This window comes from Muntiacus reevesi, chromosome 2 (genome assembly GCF_963930625.1).
Source record: "Muntiacus reevesi chromosome 2, mMunRee1.1, whole genome shotgun sequence".
Classification (NCBI taxonomy): domain Eukaryota; kingdom Metazoa; phylum Chordata; class Mammalia; order Artiodactyla; family Cervidae; genus Muntiacus; species Muntiacus reevesi.
The window spans coordinates 197,262,362-197,282,922 of record NC_089250.1 but is presented as its reverse complement, the minus strand read 5'-3'; the positions used below and the strand labels follow the sequence as shown (position 1 = coordinate 197,282,922).

General features: G+C 41.2%; 1 protein-coding gene and 1 pseudogene across 5 annotated transcripts in view; one reads left to right on the top strand and one right to left on the bottom strand.

Annotated features, from left to right (window-relative positions):
• DCUN1D3 (defective in cullin neddylation 1 domain containing 3) overlaps window positions 1–20,561 on the top strand; it is a 51,820-nt gene that overhangs the window by 280 nt on the left and 30,979 nt on the right. The window contains exons 2-4 of one of the 5 annotated variants that reach the window (XM_065924466.1): window positions 4,383–4,423; window positions 4,527–4,618; window positions 6,045–6,120. The exons of 1 other annotated variant lie outside the window; for it this stretch is intronic. The gene's annotated coding sequence lies outside the window, so the exon portion shown is untranslated. The remainder of the gene's footprint in view (window positions 1–4,382; window positions 4,424–4,526; window positions 4,619–6,044; window positions 6,121–20,561) is intronic. 3 more of the 5 variants (XM_065924464.1, XM_065924468.1, XM_065924465.1) reach the window with 3 other exon arrangements.
• Window positions 1–20,561, bottom strand: part of LOC136157376 (mitochondrial import inner membrane translocase subunit TIM44-like) — a 28,055-nt pseudogene that overhangs the window by 466 nt on the left and 7,028 nt on the right.

The window sequence follows — 20,561 nt, the reverse complement described above, 5'->3', positions numbered from 1 at the left end:
TGGACTGGTCCCGCTGGAAGGAGAGGCTGTGAGGGGAGCCTGTGGCGTGTCAGCTGCAGGGCTCAGAAAACTTACCTACTGTCCCTGCCTCCTCACCGCCAGCACCCCTCAACCCAGGGCCTGGGGCTCTGGGGGCCGGAGCTGCCCTGGAGGGGGTACAGACTCTGGTCCTCTGCGCCTTGTAAGCGCCGTGAGGTAGGAGCCCAAACGAGAGGTGGTGGGTGAATCTCCAGCTCCCTCCGCCCTCATCTACCTCCCCACCCCCATCTTCCTCTTTAATCATTAACAGCCCTGGAATTAAGGGGCTCAGACCTGAAGTCTTTCCTATGCACCTTTGCTATATACGATAACCATCTGTGCCTGAGGTGATGGGGCTGGAAGCTTTGCCCGTATCCTGTATAGGAAGTGGGACAGAGTGACAAATGTATTGGGGTTTTTTTTTTTCCATTCCCCCCCTCCCCATCTTCTCCCGTGCATAGCCCTCCTTTCCACTTTAATTCTCCGTGACTAGGTGGTAACTCTGGTGTTTTTTTTTTTTTTTTCCTTTATTGCACTTGGTATCTTGGTTACCTCTTTTGAATTTGGTGTTCCGCCTCCATCCCAGGTCTTAACTGCAAGCTTTGTAATACTTCAGTTACAAGCTGTCTCTCTTTGGGAGTACCTCTCAATCCCCGGTCGCTCCCGATTAAAATGAGCGTTTTATCCTCTGAATACTGGAATTCCAAAGCCCTTGCAAGGATTCCTAAATGGCATCATAGCCCAGGAATCAAGGTCTCTTGCTCTAAATACTTTATGTGTGAGGAATTTAAATGTTGTCAACTCTTTCCAAAATGATTTGATGTTAGGCTAATTCTAGATTTCTTGTTTCTCTCCACCCACACTTCATGATGCACTTTGGAGAACAGAAAAGCCCGTGTTACTCTTTTGTTTCTACAATTGGACAATAGCTCTCTTATTTTTTCTTTTGTGTGTCTGGCACACAAGTCTTCAATGACACATTTGGCTTGTGCAGATTTCCATCTTATTTATTTAGCTTATTCTTTGTGTATAGGTGGTCTTACATGAGACAGCGTGATTTGCTTAGTTTTCTTTCAGGGAAGAATACAAACCAGTGACGGATGTGAAAAAATTATTTAGCAGAGAATGATTCGAAAAGAAGGTCTCTTCGTTGATGTTTTGTTGGTTTAAGGGGGAAAAAAATGTAGTGCTTCTTTAGCCTGTAGTAGGGATTTCAGAGTGAAGTGTAATGATTCCTACTTTGGTGTTGATATTTTCTTTGGAAATCCTCTTGAATCTGGAACTGTTTTCTAAAGAACTTTAAGAGATAGTTCCCAAATTTTAGGGATCCTTTGATGATTAGAAAGTGTCTGTAAATCCTCTTCCTCTGTAACTGAGTTTATGTGCATATTGCTAGAATTATCGTAATGGGTTCCATCCTACTCATAAGGGCTTTCAGGCCTGATAAAACAATATTTAATGCTTTCATTGTACAAGTAATAGCATGTTTGGATGTTTCACAGAAATGCAACAAAAGGAAAAATGACTACTGTTCTCACCTTAACTGATTTGGAATCATTGAATAAAAAGTCCAAAATTCATTCATTCAACAAACATTTATTGACAGGCTACTAGTTGCTAGCCAGTATTTTAGGCAGTGGGCATACAAAGAGGAACATAGCAGTAAGGTCCATGCTCTCATGGAGCATTCGTTGGAGTGGGGTGGGGACAGATAAATAAGCAAATTGGGTTTTGATAAGAGCTGAAGAAAATCAGCTCTTATCTGTGATTGTGATTGAGAGTGTTGTGATAGGAAGTGTCTGACTGGGATACAGTCTAAAGCTTTCTGAGAAGGCAACACTGACGTTGAACTTTAAATAAAAAGGAGCCAGCCTTGCAATAATACGGGAGGAACCTTCCAGGTTTAGGGACTAGTTAGTGCAAAAACTGGCTGGAGTGTGGCAAGTTCCAAGGAGTGGGAAGAAAGGGATGGTAAAGAGGAGGTAGGGGAGGATTAGGGGTAGGAGAGGCTGTAATGGCCAGAGCCTAGTGATCAAAGAGAAGAGTGAAGAGAGTCTAGGTCAGAGAGATGGAGGCTGGGCTCAGAATAGGTAGGCAAAATAAGAGCAAGAAGGATATAGAAAATGATGTTCCTTTTAATTCTGTTGCTTTCCTAGAGTCTTGCCACATACTATTTTAAGGATACTCTTAGAGTATTGTCTGGAGAAGGGAACAGCTACCCACTCAAGTATTCTGGCCTGGAGAATTCCATGGACTGTATAGTCGGACACGACTGAGTGACTTTCACTTTACTTAGAGTATTGTAGGGAAAAAAGGTCACCCTGCTGAGAGTGGGAGAGGAGGAGGCAGTGGTCATCTGGGTCTTTTCTGGCAGATGAATCTCAAGGCATGAGTTAAGAATTCAGTGGGATGTTCAATTGAGAGGTTGCCTTTTTCCTTACAGGATTTTGTCTTCTATGCTTTTTAAAATTGCATATTGGGTACCCCAAATGTGTTCTAGTATATGAATCCTCTTTTGCTTCTAGCTGTGAATTTAGGGCTGAAGATTGGGCAAATGATAATAATGTGCCATTGTTGGTCTACAAGATGACCATTACAATCTAAGTTTGAAGTTGTTTTTTGTAGGAAGGCAGATTTTATGTTGCACTATTTCCACTTTTGTCTGGTCTGCCTGATGACTAATAACATTCAGCTGAGGTGTGTACGTAGGTTGGTGCTAAAAGTTCACTCTGGATTACATTAGATAAATGACCATTGTGGGCATAATCCCACTCTGTTGGCATCTTTGGGCTGACATGTAGCCAAGTGATGTAACCTACTTTTGCCTTCTGTTGGGGCCGTTCATCTCTAGTAGCCAGTTGCTTCTCAGCCTCACCTTGACCAGATTGTCCACTTGAGAGGCCCAATCAGAACTCCTCCTTGATTTGGCCCTGTAGAGTCAAATGTTTCAGTGGGCTGAAACAGTTAGAATATGCTGTTTTCTTCTTTTGAACACCACAACAGTGACTAGTGTGTTCTTTGAGAGAATTGGCTCTTTGAGCTAGGCAGTTGAGAGACTTAAATGTTGCTTGGGCTGTTTGTAGTAAAGTTAGTATCAGAAATTGTAAGTAAAACTTTTTAGTGTTTGTGAAAAATGAATCAGAAATTTTGAAGTTGTCACCTGTTTTAAGTTCTAGCATGGGTAGATGGATTATCAAAAGTAACTTGAATAGTCCTGGGCAGTCCTGGGGTAATGAAGGGGTTGGAGTTGAGCTTGAACTGACTTACTGAGTCCCAACTTGAATGTAAATAGGAAGTCTTTGGTTAGCAAGCAAGTGAACAGCTAGAATTAGGCAAACAATGGACTCTACCCTTTATACTGCAGAGTAACTCAAAGAACTGAGAATTGATTATATATGGGGGCTTCCCTGGTAGCTCAGATGGTAAAGAATCTGCCTGCAATGCAGGAGACTGGATTCAGTCCCTGCATCAAGAAGATCCCCTGGAGGAGGGAATGGCTACCCACTCCAGTATTCTTGCCTGGAGAATTCCATGAACAGAGGAGCCTGATGGACTACAGTTCATGGGATTGTAAAGAATCAGACATGACTGAGTAACACTTTCACTTACACACACACACACGCACACACACACACACAGACTTCCCAAGGGGCTCTAGTGGTAAACAACCTGCCTGCCAGCGCAGAAGATGCAAGAGTCTCGGGTTCAATCCCTGGGTCAGATTCCTCCCCTGGATCCCCTTGGAGGAGGGCATAACAACCCACTCCAGTATTCTTGCCTGGAGAATCCCATGGACAGAGGACCCTGGTGGGCTACAGTCCATCAGTTTGCAAATAGTTGGACAGGACTGAAGCGACAGTGCACATGTGCACACACACACACACATGCACACATGTGGCTTTGGTCTAGGTTGTATCCTAATGTTGGATTTTAATCTAGCTAATGGATTATTAAACTGTCCATATTCATCTTCAGTTATAACTCAAGTATGAAAATACCCTGTAGGCTGAAATTTCATCAGTCAGTTTGGAGAGTGGTGGCTCTTTTCTAATTTGTGAAATGGGTCGGATGGGTAGGAGGGGAACTTGAATACAGGGAGAAGCCATTGACTCCTGCATTGGCCATTAATTGTGTTTGGGGAAAGAATCTACAAACCTAAATGAATTTAGATTCTCACAGCTGAACTGGTCTTTTAATGAACTGGCCTTTTAATCTAGAGTACCAGTGGGTTTGTTAAACTCCTGGGGCTTTTGGACAAACTCTTCTGAAAGAAGAGTTGATACCACTTACTTTTGGAGTTGTGTGTTTGCATTGCATTAGATGACTTAAAATTAATCTGATTTTGCTACTATTTTGTGCTGCAGTAAGAAGAGTTAATTGTACACTGGCTGCCAGTTGTTTTAAGGTGAAGATGTGGTAACTCTGAATGAAACAATGGTAATTACATGGTGACTCCTATTCCCCCAGCTCTTGATTACTTACAGTTACCTCTTTGTGTCTATTTACAGATGTTGATACCAGTGAACCAGGATCAATTCTCCCTAAATGTTGGAACAGTGTTCTGAAGCTCTCTGCACAATGGACCAGAGTGTTTCATTGAGTTAGTGTCTTTCAATTCAAATCTAGTTTTACCAGTTCTTATATCTGTTTTTCTTGGTGATGGAGGAACCTACTTATTTTGGGGGGAAAAGGAGATTGCTGTAGCACCTGACTTGTTCAATTAGTGAATGATTCCAAGTAAGAACTTAGCATTTTAATTATCTGAAGTGGCTCAAACTAATCTTTTGAAGTTGTGATATGTAGAAAGGAGAAAATGGGAGGGGAGAAATGCCAAATTCTCTTCTTAAAGATGTGTGCAGGTGAAACTATTTAAATACCATACATCAGAATAGGGAAGCTCAGTAAAGGGATCTTGAGGTGGTGAATAGCCCTTGTACCAAAATAAATCATCATGGTCCGTGAGTGCCCTGATACCAACCTGATTATATGAAAAAAGTAGGCTTCATGTTGATAACTACTGACTTCCTGAGGGCCTGTTCTTGCTCAGCAGTGTCCTTTGACCGAGGTGTGTTGTTGGGTTTTGGGCTGGATTGCATCATGGAAGCTTAGGTTGCATACTGCTGCGATGCATAATCCTTGTTCCTGTTCTCCCTGCTCTGCTGGAGGATGCAGTCTCAGGACCTGGGGACTGAAAATGGTTTTGTCACCATGGCCTGAAGATCCAGACCAGATATGATGACTGACCAAGGATCTTGGGCAGCATCACTGCATAGTGTAGGACTTCTCATTTTTGCCTTAATCTCTGCTGGTCAGTCTAGGATACAGTGTTTTGGAAAAACTTGCTTTCATTATTTTAAAAGTAGATCACTTCCACCATATCAAGATCACAGAGTTTGGTTATAGCTTTTAGCTCTTTCTGGTTGATGAAGTATTTGGATTCTGCAGCGTTTGCCTAAAAGTGGGTTGGTGTGTGACCTATAACTTTGATTCTGAGCAAGACTCAAATCATAGCATTTACTGTATTGAATGCATTTAATTCTTTGTCCAGCTAAGAATAAGGCAGGAAGAAGACCCTCCAAGAATCTTAGAATATCTGGCATGATAATTTTTCAAACTGGGCTATGTAGAGCCCTCTCGGGTCATTTCTGGAGTATATCCGTGGTAGACATGGAAAACCCCCTCATCTTGCTGTCTAGCTTCCATTTCACTGCTTCTGCTCCCCACCACCACACCCATGTTTGACTTTGCTATAGTTGCTGTTATATTGAGTTTCCCCGTAAGATTTCAGTCTGTCAAAATGTTTTGAGGCTGAAAACAGATAAAAAAGCAGAAGGTAAATCGAACTCTCTAAAGGTTAATAAACTTGCTTAAAGTTATAGAGAAGGTACTGGCAGGTATAGGACTTCTCTGCACTGATTTTGTTTTCTTATTTACGCTGCCTTAAATATATCCTTGTAGGCACTGAGTAGAGTTTGTTTGAGTTTAATTGAATCCTTGATGTTTGGTCTCTTCTATATGCTGTCCAGAATGCCTTTGCAAAATGCTGACCTGCATATTCCCATTTCCAGTGACCTGCCTTGGAATATGAACAGGAAAACCCAGGTATATGCATGGACAAAACATTTTTAGAATGGCTCTGTGAAAATATCTACAATTGCTTTAATTGCTTTATTCTTAAAAAAATCTGTGAAACAAATTTGTTTCCAATTAAACATATACTTTATATCTACTTGATGACTACCTAGTGGCTGCCTTTAAACAGGAAGGGAAGGCAAGGAATACCACTCCAGTGAGGGTGCTGGGACTCTATAGACATGCTAGAAGTTCCAGGTCCTCAGAGTGGTGACGTTTTCTTTATTCTAAGTGAGTACAGTTCAAAAGTAAGGAGTGATGTGTTCATTTTAAAGGACATTTCTGTGATTCTTAGGGAAGGCAAGGAATACCACTCCAGTGAGGGTGCTGGGACTCTATAGACATGCTAGAAGTTCCAGGTCCTCAGAGTGGTGACGTTTTCTTTATTCTAAGTGAGTACAGTTCAAAAGTAAGGAGTGATGTGTTCATTTTAAAGGACATTTCTGTGATTCTTTTTGTCCAAGTAAATTAGTTTTTCTTTGAAATAACTAGTCACTTGTCCAGTCATTTACTCAAAACAGTTGGTTATAGCTGATGTCAATGGTAGGAGAATTTTGCTTGGGGGTTTACTAACATTATATGAAAGAGAAAAGTCTAAAGACCTTTCCAGAGGCATTTAGTTATGTGGGTTCAGTTGCTCGGGAGGAGAACATTTCAGGAAGCAGGCCTTGGGAGTGCAGAGTGGTGGCAGTGGTGATATTGTGGACCATATGCATAGGGTGAAGAAAAATTCCATCGGTTGTCCAGCTGAGAAAAGGTGGAAATTGCTAACAATGGCACTTGATAGGAGAAGAGTGGCTCAGGAAGGAACAGGCCCACACGGTTGCCTAGTGCTAGACAACACCATTTACAAGGAGGGGAATGGGGACCTTTGGAGTTGGGTAATCCAGTGCCCCTGACCAGGTCTCTGATGACAGTATTCTCTCCCCTGATTGAAAAGTATATTCCTGATGGGAAGGGATGAGTACATTGATGCAGTGTCTGGTTTGACCAGATTGGTCTTCAAGATTGACTAGTTGGTCATGGTTGACTGCTTAAGCCTAACTTCTTTGAGATCTCTCTTTTGACTTTTGTTTTTGACAAATAAGAAGTTGGCAAACAAGAGAGAACGTATTGTTCCTGGGTCCATTAGAGTTTGAGTTAAGTATATAATACTGTGTGGTGGTGATTGTCATTTAACAATGTCTGTTACCCAAAGGGAACAGTTATATGTAAACTATTGAGGTAATTCATGATTCTTTCATGGGGACTAAATGTGAGTTAAACCGCAGCTAAAATAATTAAAGAAAATATATTTTGACTTCATATTTCTGTAACATTATATGGTGTCTTTAGCAGGTCAAATTAAATTGTTAGTCTTTTAAAAGAAATTTTATTCTACCAGGTACTTGTGAATCTGACATAAGGCCAGATTTTCTTCTAGTGCTGAAAATGGCAAGTACTCCTCTGAATTGGTGACAGCTACAGATTTAATGATGAGATCAAGGAAGGTAGCTTCAATTAAATAAGTATCAGTGTCTGCCTACAATGCGGGAGACCTGGGTTCGATCCCTGGATGGGGAAGATCCTCTGGAGAAGGAAATGGCAACCCATTCCAGTACTCTTGCCTGGAAAATCCCATGGGAGAAGCCTGGTAGGCTACAGTCCATGGGGTCATAAAGAGTCAGACACCACTGAGCCACTTCACTTCACTTCACTTCAAGTTGGTTGTTACATGGACCTCTTCTCCTGAGGTTAATTATGCCATCCCTTCAACAATTCTCTGATATCACTGAGTATCCAACAGTTCACTTGTGACACAAACTGCCTGGAGTTTGTGCAGATCCCACAGGTTAATGACTCAGTCTCAGGAGACTGCCCCACTTCAAGTGCCAGCCGCAAGTATCAGGTTGTCTCAAATTCCGCCTTGCACTTTTGCCTGGCAGACCTCAAATTTAGGGGTTCCCATGAGCGCTCTCCCCCACAATGGATAATTTGCTAGTACATATGACTCATTTAGCTGGTAAAACATGGTATTTATGAATTCTGTTTCATTATAAAGGCTACAACTCAGAAACAGCCAAATGGAAGACCTGCATAGGGCAAGATCTGAATTAGGAGCACAGAGCTTCCATGTCCCCTCTGGGCGTGCCAGCCTACCAGCACATCAGTGCATTCACCGCCGCGGAAGCGAGGTTGCTTCAGTCGTGTCTGACTCTTTGCAGCCCTGTGGACTAGCCTGTCAGGGTGCTCTGTCCGTGGGATTCTCTAGGCAAGAATACTGAAGTGGGTGCCATGCCCTCCTCCAGGGAATCTTCCCAACCCAGGGATCAAACCTGCATCCCTTACATCTACCTGTATTGGCAAGCAGGTTCTTTACCACTAGTGCCACCTGGGAAGCCATAAGCTCCCCTCAGTCCAGTTCAGTCACTCAGTCATGTCCTACTCTTTGTAACACCGTGGACTGCAGCACACTAGGCTTCCCTGTCCATCAGCAACTCCTGGAGCTTGCTCAAACTCATGTCCATTGAGTTGGTGATGCCGTCCAACCGTCTCATCCTCTGTCATCCCCTTCTCCTCCTGCCTTCAGTCTTTCCCAGCATCGGGGTCTTTTCCAGTGATTTAGACCTTCGCATCAGGTGGCCAAAGTATTGAAATTTCAGCTTTAGCAGCCATCCTTCCAATGAATATTCAGGACTGATCTTCTTTAGGTTGGACTGGTTGGATCTCCTTGCAGTCCAAGGGACTCTCAAGAGTCTTCTCCAACACCACAGGTCAAAGGCATCAGTTCTTTGGTGCTCAGCTTTCTTCATGGCCTGACTCTCACATCCATACATGACCACTGGAAAAACCATGGCTTTGACTAGACGGAAGCTCCCCTAGCCTTGTTTGACTTTCAGTTGTGGTTCCTTTATGTAGGCATAATTTATTAAATCATTGACCTTTGTTGATGAAACTTCAGCCACCCTTCCCTTCCTTAAGGACTAAAGGTGGGACTGAAAGTTCCAGTCATATGCCTGGGCTTTCTGACAAAGGTAGCTTCTTTTCAAACTATCAAAGAGAAACTCAGGTGTGGTCCAAACCCTGCTCCTTAATGAATAACAGGAAGTCTATCTGTAAAGGAATTCCAAGAGTTTTAGGATACTCCAGTTATATCCCCAAAGTAGGAGTAAGTTTGCGAGTGTGCTCAATCGCTCAGTCCTGTCCAACTCTTTGCAACTCTTTGTGATCCCATGAACTATAACCCAGTCTCCTCTCTCCATGGAGTTCTCCAGCCAGGAATATTTTAGTGGGTTGCTACTTCCTCCTCGAGAGGATCTTCCCCACCCAGAGATTGAATCTCATCTCCTTGCATTGGCAGACAAATTCTTTACCACTGAGCCACCACAAATAAGCTCAGTCAGTAAAGAATCTGCCTGCAGTGCAGGAGACCCCAGTTCCATACCTGGGTTGGGAACGTCCCCTGGAGAAGGAAATGGTGACCCACTCCAGTATCATTGCCTGGAAAATCTCATGGACAGAGGAGCCTGGTGGGCTGTAGTCCATGGGGTCGCAAAGAGTCGGGCATGACTGAGCAACTAACATTCCCAAGTTGATTTAGGTGATAAGTGACAATATGCATTTAGTTTTAATTTGATGGTTTTTTTTTTTGTTTGTTTGGTCGAGAGAGTACAAATTGCATAGTTTCAGATTACAAGGAGCAAATTCTTCCCTCAATCAGTATGAAATGGCACTCTCAGAATGTGTTATATATTTTTTTAAATTTAATATATGCATTCCCTAATGCAATAAAGCAGCTCACTTTTAGGAAATTAGATATACAGAAATAATGTTTCATTTCACTGTGAATTTAAAGATTCAAATGTACATAGTGCACAGGTAACAGCATCTGTGTAGAGTGTGGGTTTGCATGTGAACTTTACCATCTACTTGTCACTTAACCTTGGATGAGCCACTTAGCATCTCTAAGCCTTGTTTCTTTCATGTATTAAGTGAAAATAGTCACAGTAAATTGTTGTGAGGCGTCAATAAGACATTTGCAAGACATGGTACAAAGCCTGGCATATAGATAAACATTTAATAATGTTGGTTATTGTTAACTGCCTGCATGTACACTGAAACTCACATGGATTGGCAGCTCCCAACAGTCCAGAAACTATATCATTTTGCCTTCTCTTATATGGGAAGTATGGGACAGTGTATAAAACATTGCTGGGCACATAATAGACACAAGTTATCTATCACTTGAAAATAAAACCTGGTCTGGGTATGTGGGAAATACTGGAGTAACTCTGTAATGGAAACTTCCAGCCTGTTTCCAAAGCTAGCCTAAAACCCAGAGATGGAAAATCTTCCTCCTGAAACCATATAGAGCTTGCATGAATCTAGCAATGGGGACAGGAGCTCAGTGGCTAGGATATTGTTGGATCAAAAAGTGGTAAACTGATCCAGGAGACATTTTTATCATTGGCAGCATGCCTTGGTCTTCATTGAGGTTGGGAGAACCACATGAGAGTTCAGGAAGGAAGCAACAGATTTATTCCAGCCCATCCAGACACTCTGAGAGTCCACCAGCAAATACCATGTTATGTGTGTGGCTTCTCAGAGAAAATGAAAAACCTGGATCTGCTGTCAAAGGGCTTAGCAACTACTTGAAGTTCACTTCTTGGGGAAGTCCCCAAGGACTAATTCTCCCAGTATCTTACCCATCTGTACATTCTACTTTAGTTGACCACCGTTGGACTAAGTTCTAGTCTAGAGTCTGCCACTAGTTCTGTGTGTCCTTGGGCAAGTTACACCCCTTTGAGCCTGTTTCCTTAGCTGCAATGAAGGATTTGGTACTAAATCACTGTTCCCCAAAGTGTGGCTTTGGTTACATTGTTAGTGTGTGTGCTGCTGAAACGAGTGTACAAAGGGGTGTTTTTTAATACTATTGATGGTACATGAGATGAGTTTTGCGTGATGAATACTTTTTATCCTATATTTTCATTAACGTGTATTAATGAAAGTGTAACTAGCATATTAGACCTATGACTTCATGGATAATGTTACTTAGGGTGATATTAAGGTGGATTTTTTTTTACCCTTTCAAGGAAAACCTTTGAGGAACGATAGTTGGGATGGTAAACAGATATAGATGATCATAAAGGTTGTGTAGGAATAGCTGATGTGTTTATAAGTTCTAAGACAAAGTAATTCTAGTGCAGTGCCATACTTTGTGGTGATGGACTCAATAGATAGGTCTAAGTTTGAGTGGCTTTAAAACACTTGCCTAACTTAAGCAAATTGACAAATTTATTTTTACGCATTCATGGTGAAAATGCCCCTAAGTTGGTTGTGTAGAATTTAAATTAGCATAGACTTTAGAAGTGGTGGCTTTTTTTTAAATAACAAAAAATGAGTAATGTTGCTTCCTCTCACTTTTAGCAGATTCCTCAAAACCTGGATTGATCTTTAGTTCTTCTCACTCCTTGTTGTTGGAACTCCCTAAGACAGGAGTTAGGGTTCCCATTTGTTCTGTTGGGGAGGAAGAAAAAGCCACCCCCATCTCTTGAATGCATGCCTGTGCAGGCTTTCTCTGTTCTGGAATGCTGAGGCTGCCCCCTCCTAATGATCTCTACCTTACTTCTTCCTGGTAGCTACTTTAAAGGTGTACCCTAAAATGAACATAAATTCTGAGGCAAGGTTTTTGAAAATTTCCTATCACTTTTTGTTGTATTGGTTTTCACATAGTGGGAATCTTGAGAAGTAAAACGAGCAGTGGTAGAAATGAAATAAACTTGTGGGAGGTACTTTGTTTTTAAGCAAAACCCAGAAAAAATAGTGCAATCTTGATTGTGTAGTAGGAGCCAAGAAATCTGCTTTCAGATGTAGTCTATGGTTTAGGGGTGTTTCTTTTTAAAGTATTAATTATTTGTGTTACCTTGACATTTTCTGTATATCTTAACACTGTCATCATTCATTATCTACATTTAGTTGTTGTCCTCTCTTCTGTAAATGATATTGTTCTATTTTGTTCTCAACGTAAAGGGCCATGCATCTGATATAGCACCTTGTAATAAATTGTTGCATGTTTCAAACTAGTTTTTAAAAATTGCTATAAAGGTGGTTTCAAGTCTTTTATTTTTCTGAGCCATGTGTTATCTAGTCAGTTCAGTTGCTCAGTTGTGTCCAACTCTGCAACCCCATGGATTGCAGGATGCCAGGCTTCCCTGTCAATCATCAACTCCTGTAGCTTGCTCAGACTCATGTCCATTGAGTCAGTGATATCATCCAGCCATCTCATCCTCTGTCATCCCCTTTTCCTCCGGCCTTCAATCTGTTCCAGCATCAGGATCTTTCCCAGTGAGTCAGATCTTTGCATCAGGTGGCCAGAGCTTTAGCATCACTCCTTCCAATGAATATTCAGGACGGATCTCTTTTAGGATTGGCTGGTTTGACCTCCTTGCAGTCCAAGGGACTGTCAAGAGTCTTCTCCAGCATCACAGTTCAGAAGCGTCTATTATTCGGCACACAGCATTCTTTATGGGCCAACTCTCACATCCATACATGACTACTGGAAAAATCACAGCTGTGACTAGATGGACCTTTGTCAGCAAAGTAATGTCTCTGCTTGTTAATATGCTATCTAGGTTAGTCATAGCTTTTCTTCCAAGGAGCAAGCATCTTTTAATATCATGGCTGCAATCACCATCCACAGTGATTTTGGAGCCCAAGAAACTAAACTCTGTCACTGTTTCCATTGTTTCCCCATCTGTTTGCCATGAAGGATGGGGCGAGGTGCCATGATCTTAGTTTTTTGAATGTTGAGTTTTAAGTCAACTTTTTCACTCTCCTCTTTCACTTTCATCAAGAGGCACTTCAGTTCCTCTTCATTTTCTGCCATAAGGGTGCTTGTCTGAGGTTATTGATATTTCTCCCAGCAATCTTGATTCCAGCTTGTGCTTCATCCAACCCCGCATTTCGCATGATGCACTCTGCATATAAGTTAAATAAGCAGGGTGACAATATACAGCCTTGATGTACTCCTTTCCTGATTTGGAACCAGTCTGTTGTTCCATGTCCAGTTCTAACTGTTGCTTCCTGACCTGCATATAGGTATCTCAGGAGGCAGGTGGCAGGTAAGGTGGTCTGGTAGTCCCATGTCTGGAAGAATTTTCCAGTTTGTTGTGATCCACACAGTTAAAGGCTTTGGTATAGTCAGTGAAGCAGAGGTAGATGTTTTTCTGGAACTCTCATGCTTTTTCTGTGATCTAATGGATGTTGGCAATTTGATCTCTGGTTCCTCTGCCTTTTCTAAATCCAGCTTGTACATTTGGAGGTTCTTAGTTCATGTACTGTTGAAGCCTGGCTTAGAGAATTTTGAGCATCACTTTACTGCATGTGAGATGAGTGCAATTGTGCAGTAGTTCGAACATTCTTTGGCATTGCTTTTCTTTGGGTTTGGAGTGAAAACTGACCTTTTCGAGGCCTGTGGCCACTGCTGAGTTTTCCAAATTTGCTGGCATATTGAATGCAGCACATTCACAGCATCATCTTTTAGGATCTTTTAGTTATCTAGTCAAGATTAGGTTAAAATACTACAAAATGGTGACAGTGCTGTAACTTAAGATTCTTTTCTTCCTTCATTTTTTCTCTGTCAGTGGTTTAATGCAAAGCTTCTACATGATTTCATAATGAGAAACTCTCAGATGTTCCCCAGTTGGGGTAGCATCTAGTGTTCCAAGCCACAGGCTCTCAAATTTTGTAAATTTTGGTTTTGTCAACCATACTATCTTGTCTCCCGAGAAGAAGTAGTAAACTGTATTACTTAGCATATTGGACAAACCTGTATTCAAGACTATATTTTGCAGGATTAAAAAAATCTATTTTCTTATTAAAATCTGTCTCATGGCATGCACGATACTCATCCTTTGCACACATTCACAAGACCCACCTTACTCAGGGTAGATGTCAAGGTTTTGACAGTCTGTTTCGCTTAGGGCTTCCCTGATGGCTCAGTGGTAAAGAATCCGCCTGCAATGCAGGAGGTGTAGAATCTATCCCTGGGTTGGGAAGATCCTCTGGAGAAGGAAATGGCAGCTCCCTCCAGTATCTTCCTCCTTTCCTGTCTCCTGAGAAACCTGTATGAAGCAACAGTTAGACCTGAGCGTGAAACAACTGACTGTTTTCGAATTTGGAAAGGAGTGAGACAAGGTTGTGCATTGTCATTTTGAGTACATGAGTACATGAGTACATCATGTGAAATACCATGTTGCATGAAGCACAAACTGGAATTAAGATTGCTGGGAGAAATATCAATAACTTTGGATATGCAGATGATACCACTCTAATGGCAGAAAGGAAAGAGCCTCTTGGGCTTCCCTTGTGGCTCAGCTGGTAAAGAATTCGCCTGCAATGCAGGAGACCTGGGTTTGATCCCTGGGTTGGGAAGATCTCCTGGAGAAGGGAAAGGCTACCCACTCCAGTATTCTGACCTGGAGAATACCGTGAACTGTATAGTCCATGGGGTCACAAAGAGTCAGATATGACTGAGTTACTTTCACAAAGAGCCTCTTGATGAAGGTGAAAGAGGAGAGTGAAAAAGCTGACTTAAAACTCACCATTCAAAAAACTAAGATCATGGTATCCGGTCCCATCACTTCATAGCAAATAGAAGGGGAAAAAGTAGAAGCAGTGGCAAATTTTCTTTTCTTGGGCTCCAAAATCACTGTGGATGGTGACTGCAGCCATGAAATTAAAAGATGCTTGCTCCTTGGAAGAAAAGCTGTGACAAACCTAGATAGTATATTAAAAAGCAGAGACATTACTTTGCTGACAAAGATCCGTATAGTCAGATCTATGATTTTTCCAATAGTCACATATATATGTGACAGCTGGATCATAAAGAAGACTTGAGCACTGAAGAATTGATTCTTTCGAATTGTGGTGCTGGAGAGAAGGTTCCCGAGAGTCCCTTCTACTGCGAGGAGATGAAACCAGTCAATTGTAAAGGAAATTAACCCTGAATATTCTTTGCAAGGAATGATGCTGAAGCTGAAACTCCAGTATTTTGGCCATGTGATGCAAAGAGCTGATTCGTTGGAAAAGAGCTTGATGCTGAAAAAGATTGAAGACAGAGGAGAAAGGGGTGGCAGAGGGATGAGATGGTTGGATGCCATCACCAATTCAATGAACATGAATTTGAGCAAACCCTGGGAGATAGTGAACTGGCATGCTGCAGTTCATGGGGTCACAAAGAGTCAGTCACGACTTAGCAACTGAATAACAACCATTTCCCTAGGTGCAAAGGCTAATCATTATTTACAGATAATTGCTGATGAGTCTGGAGAAATTCTGAAAGGGAATATGTAGGGATTGTGACTTTCACCCTTGGTCTATAGACTAGAATTTACAAAACTAGAGTGAGGTGGTTTAATACCTTCTCTTCTTGGGAAATTGCCATTGGATCAGTCAGTCTTGGTTCAGGTCTCTTGTGGGCAGCTGAATAGTTAGGCTTTTAAAGATGAAAGGCACATCAAAATCTCTTCTTTCTCAATCATACAAATAGTTATCTCCATGATAGTATAATTTCCATCTATGGAGTGTAAGTACTCAGGACCACACATTTAAAAAGATAAATTTAATACTGAGTCAGAATGAAAGATGTGCAAACATAGTGGTAGAGTTCAAAACCTTTTCAGGCCATTCTTACATGTTTCCAGAGCCACTTTGGTTTTCTGTTGGTAGACTAACCTTTTATTCATTGGGAACCTTTTCACTTCTAAAATAAAGCCCTTTTAGGATGCTGAAACTTGAACTTTCATGGTAAGTTAAAGTAAAAAAAAATGTGTACTCAGAGACTTTCTAACTCTTGACTTTAAACCTTCCTGTTAGAGAACCAGAATTGCTTAGTTTACTAGAGCATTTGCTTTTCTAAGTTTTCAGCTCACAACCATTCCATGGCCTAGCAGAAAGAAATAATAAAAAGTTAAGCAACAGGTAAAAATCTTTTATAGTTGCCTTTTCCCCGGTTGGAAGCAGAGTTTTCCCTTCCCTCTGGGCAGTTTGGCCTCTAAGCTCCTCCTTTTTCTGATTTGAAACTTTACTGTTTTCGTACAGTGCTTAAATTGATTGACTCAACACCAAGTTCTGAATGTCTCCAGCATTAGTACCTTTGACTCAGGCAGCTTAAGCAAAAGATTATAATAGTGGTTTAACAGAACAAAACCTTTAAAAACACACTTGAAGGTTGTTTGTTTTGGTTTTTTTATTAGTTGAAGGCTAATTACTTCACAACATTTCAGTGGCCAGATTTTCATTCTAGTAAATTTGAGTGTCTTTTGTGGACCTTGTTTTTAAAAGCTTTATGGTAAGAAAACATAGAAAAACAAGTGAAGGTATGAAGGGACAGAGAGGCTGTAGGTCAACTTGAAGGAGTCAGGAGAGGAGTCCTATAAGAAGCAAAATCTGAGCTGGGATCGAAATACCAAGACTGGAGAGTGAGGGGGCATTCCAGACACAAGTAACAGTATGTGTAAAGCTGTAGTGGGTTGAGAGGCCACGGCATCTTGGGAAGCGGCAGATGTTTCAGTATGCCCGAGGGATGTGGAGTGAGAACAGGAGCATGGCAGTAACTGAGGCCAAATTCAAAAGAACCTTGTATACCTTATTAAAGTTGGATTTGTAGGTGAAGGGGAGCTATTAAATAATTTTGAGTAGAGGCATGGCATATTCACATGGGCTAAATGTGTTGTAAAGATCACCCCAGTGGCAGTTTGGAAGAGAGATCGAAGGGAGCAATCCCAGAAGCAGGTGAACTGAGAGAATCCTGCAGTAAAGATGGCAGAGGCCTGACCTGTAAAATTACTGAGGGAGGGATAGATACTCAGGAGTTAGAGCTCAACAAAGTTTGGCATAATCTGTTGCTTGCATGTCCCAGGTGGGTTTCAGGCTAAAAGGTGCTCAGCTCCAGAAGTTGCTCAGAGACCCAAGCTGATGTGGGTTCCACCATCATGTGTGGCACCATCTGTATTGTCTTGGTCACCATGGCAAGGGAAAAGACGGCTGAGGTGTCTTGTGCCACCTTTAGGCTTGGGCTTGGAGATGATAAGTATCAATCTGCCTGCAGCTCATCCTGTCCTTTCTGCCTGTACCTGTTTGGCCAGAAATGGACACATTTCCTCGTAATTGGATACATTTCCTCCTCTAACTGAAGAGGCTGGGAAACTGGGGGAACTGATGGAATGTTGAATGAGCTTCTCTGTCTCTGCTACAGTGTAGGGCTCTGCTACAGTGTAGGGTTTTGAGTAAGGTGCTTTATTTTTGAGTGTATTCCCTCATTTGTAAAATAGGAATATCAAGAGTACCAGCCTCATTCCCGGAGTCTCTTTTAGAGGATCCCCAAGACACTTTTCATAGGATCTGAAAGACCAGATTCTCTTCTTAGTAATACTAACATCATTTGTCCTTTATACTTTCATCTCTCATGAATCTTATAGAGTCTACATGGTATGTTATATCACAAAAGATTGAATGAGAAGCACATGGGAAATTAGCTGTCTTCTAAGCCAGACCTTAAGAGACATTTGCAAAAATTTAAAACAGTGTTGCTGTTCTTATTAAGTTTTTGGAAATAGTTATTTTTCATAAAATTGTCATTTATCTTAACATATAATGATTTATTATTGATATTTATTTTTTAGAATCTATTATTTTCTTATGCAGACTTCCCCTTTCCCTAATTCTTCAATATTTTTATTCTTTGTACTATACTACATACTTCGATAACCTTGCTTAAAATGCATACATATATGGTAACACATGATGTGTCTTTATTTTTATTTTTAAAATTTTTATCTTATATTAACAGTGTTGTGTTAGTTTCAGATAGCAAAGTGACTGTCCAAACACATGTATCTATTCTTTTTCAAATTCTTTTCCCATTTAGTTATTACAGAGTATTGGACAGAGTTCTCTGGGGGTGCTTGTTGTAGGTCCTTGTTGGTTATCTATTTTAAATATAGCGGTGATGTTTTAAATGAATTAATACAATATTTTTAAAATTTTCAGTTAAAAAAAGTACCAACCTCATTGAGCAGCTTTAGGGATTAACTGCTGTCACAACTCTAAAATGCCTAGCATTGTGTCTGGCACAATAAAGATATTAGAGGGACTCTAAGTTTGATCTTGAACTTTTCTTCTTATGTGCTCTAGGTGGGTGTCCTCGGTAATGTCCGACTCTTTTGCGACCCCATGGACTGTAGCCTGCCAGGCCTCCTCTGTCCATGGGATTTCCCAGGCAAGAATACTGGAGTGGAGTGCCAATTCCTTCTCCAGGGGATTATTCCAACACAGGAGTCAAACCTGAGTCTCCTGAATCTCCTGCATTGGCAGGGGGATTCTTTACCACTGAGCCACCTGTGATTATTTACTTAGTGGATTATAACCAACAATTAAAAACCAAGTTAAAAAAAGAAGCAGCGTAAATTAGAGTTCATCATCGAAGTGAGAGTGCTTCATAGGTTGTATGTGTGTGTGTGTATATATGTGTGTGCATTCAGTCAGGATATAACTTGTTTCTCACTGATTGTTGCAGTTCCAGTTGGAAAGAACACTGATTAAGTTCAAGCTCTCATTTTACAGTGACTGAAAGACTTAAATATACTAAACGAAAAAGTGACTGTATTCTACTATACTTTTTTGAAAGAGGCAGTTTAAATTGCATTAGCGTGTGTACGTATTTTTGGTTGCCCTGGGTCTTTGTTGCTGTGTGCAGACTTTCTCTAGTTGTGGCGAGTGGGGGCTGCTGTCTGTTGCGGTGTGCTGGCTCATTGCAGTGGCTTCTCTTGTGAAGCTCCTAGGTGCCTGGGCTACCGTAATTGCGGCACACGGACTCAGTAGTTGTGGCTCACGGGCCCTAAAGCGTGTGGCGCCAGCGGTTGTGCTTACTGGCTCGGTAGTTGTGGGGCAACAGGCTTTAGTTGCTCCACAGCATGTGGAATCTACCAATATCAAGGACCAAACCCATGTTCCCTGCATTGGCAGGCAGATGTCTATCCACTGTAACACCAAGGGAAGTCCATATTTTTAAAAAGTAGTCTTGAGTAACATTATCCTTAACTTTGAGAAAGAGTAGAACATGGATTTGAATTTAGAAAGTGTTTGTTAGCTGCCATTTAGCCCTTTTCACTTTACCATGTACACTTCCTGCCTTCTTGGAACTTTAATCCAAGATGTTGTCACTAAAACAGTAATGACTTTTTTGTACTTGTCATTTTTTGCTATCTCCTTGAGAGCCATGAATATGTTCCATAGGGGTAAAATACATAATGCATTCAAGCCTTGAATGCATAGTAGAAATAATTGTTTATTATAATAGGGGGTCATCATAGACAATAAAAAATGTTCAGTCAGAAAAACTTACTGAGGAAGGAGTTAATGAAATATTTTCTGTTTTTTCTCTTTTTGACCTGTAAGAAACAAGTACGAAAGTTGTATTTAAGTTTAACAAAGTATTTAAGTGACTTCTCTTACAGTGGTGATGTAAGTAGTAGTGATGTCAGCAAACTGATGTGCAGTGAGCGACATGCTGTGTCTTTTTCAGAGCAGTGGTGGATAATAGTGCTTCCATTTTGATTAGCCCATGCTGAGTGAATAGGAGTTAATCCTGGCTGCCTGGCAGAAGTAGATTTGTTATAAAATTTATGGTACCCAGAAGCCCTTTGAGGAGGTCTTTATCATCTTATTATCCAGACAGTATCCACCTAGGCCTGAAGATTAATTTTTGTTGTTCTCATCTAGTTCCACCAGACTGATTTAACAGCAACTTGCTGTTAAATGCTGGCACTTGGCTTTTGCTTTTGACACAAAGGTATGCTAATCAAGAATGGCTGTTAGAAATCCTGTAATGTTTCAATTAGTGATTTATTGTCATTTAGAGGGTTCCCCCCTCCCCCTGTTAAACTGATTTAACTTCTGAAAAATGAGTCAATTCAGGGTTTCAAACATTTCTTCTTCAGCTAGCCTCCAAACACGGTTTATTAATGATTCTGTCTCGTAAATTGCTGCTGCAGTTCATTTGTGTCAGTCCGGTCACTGCTGAAACAAATGCAGGAGGAGTGTCAGCTTAGTTTTCCTTCGTCTGGCACATGGACTTCTTAACTCTATTACTGGTAGATGCCTGCTGTTAAACAAGCCTGTACTGTTTTTTATGACTTGCTGAGAAGTCATGTGCTAGTGTGATCCCTGTTCCCAACTACCAGCACTTAAGCTTATAGTTTTCAATGTATTGTGTTAAAACAGACTTCTAATCCTGGATATTTTTCTTTTCAGTTTTAAACCTAAAGGTAGAAGTTCTATTTTTAGAAAATACTCTCCTAGAAAAGTCACTGGTGTCGCTACCCCAAATACTAGGCCTAAGGGTGGGGAGAGCAAGAACTGACTGTTTCACA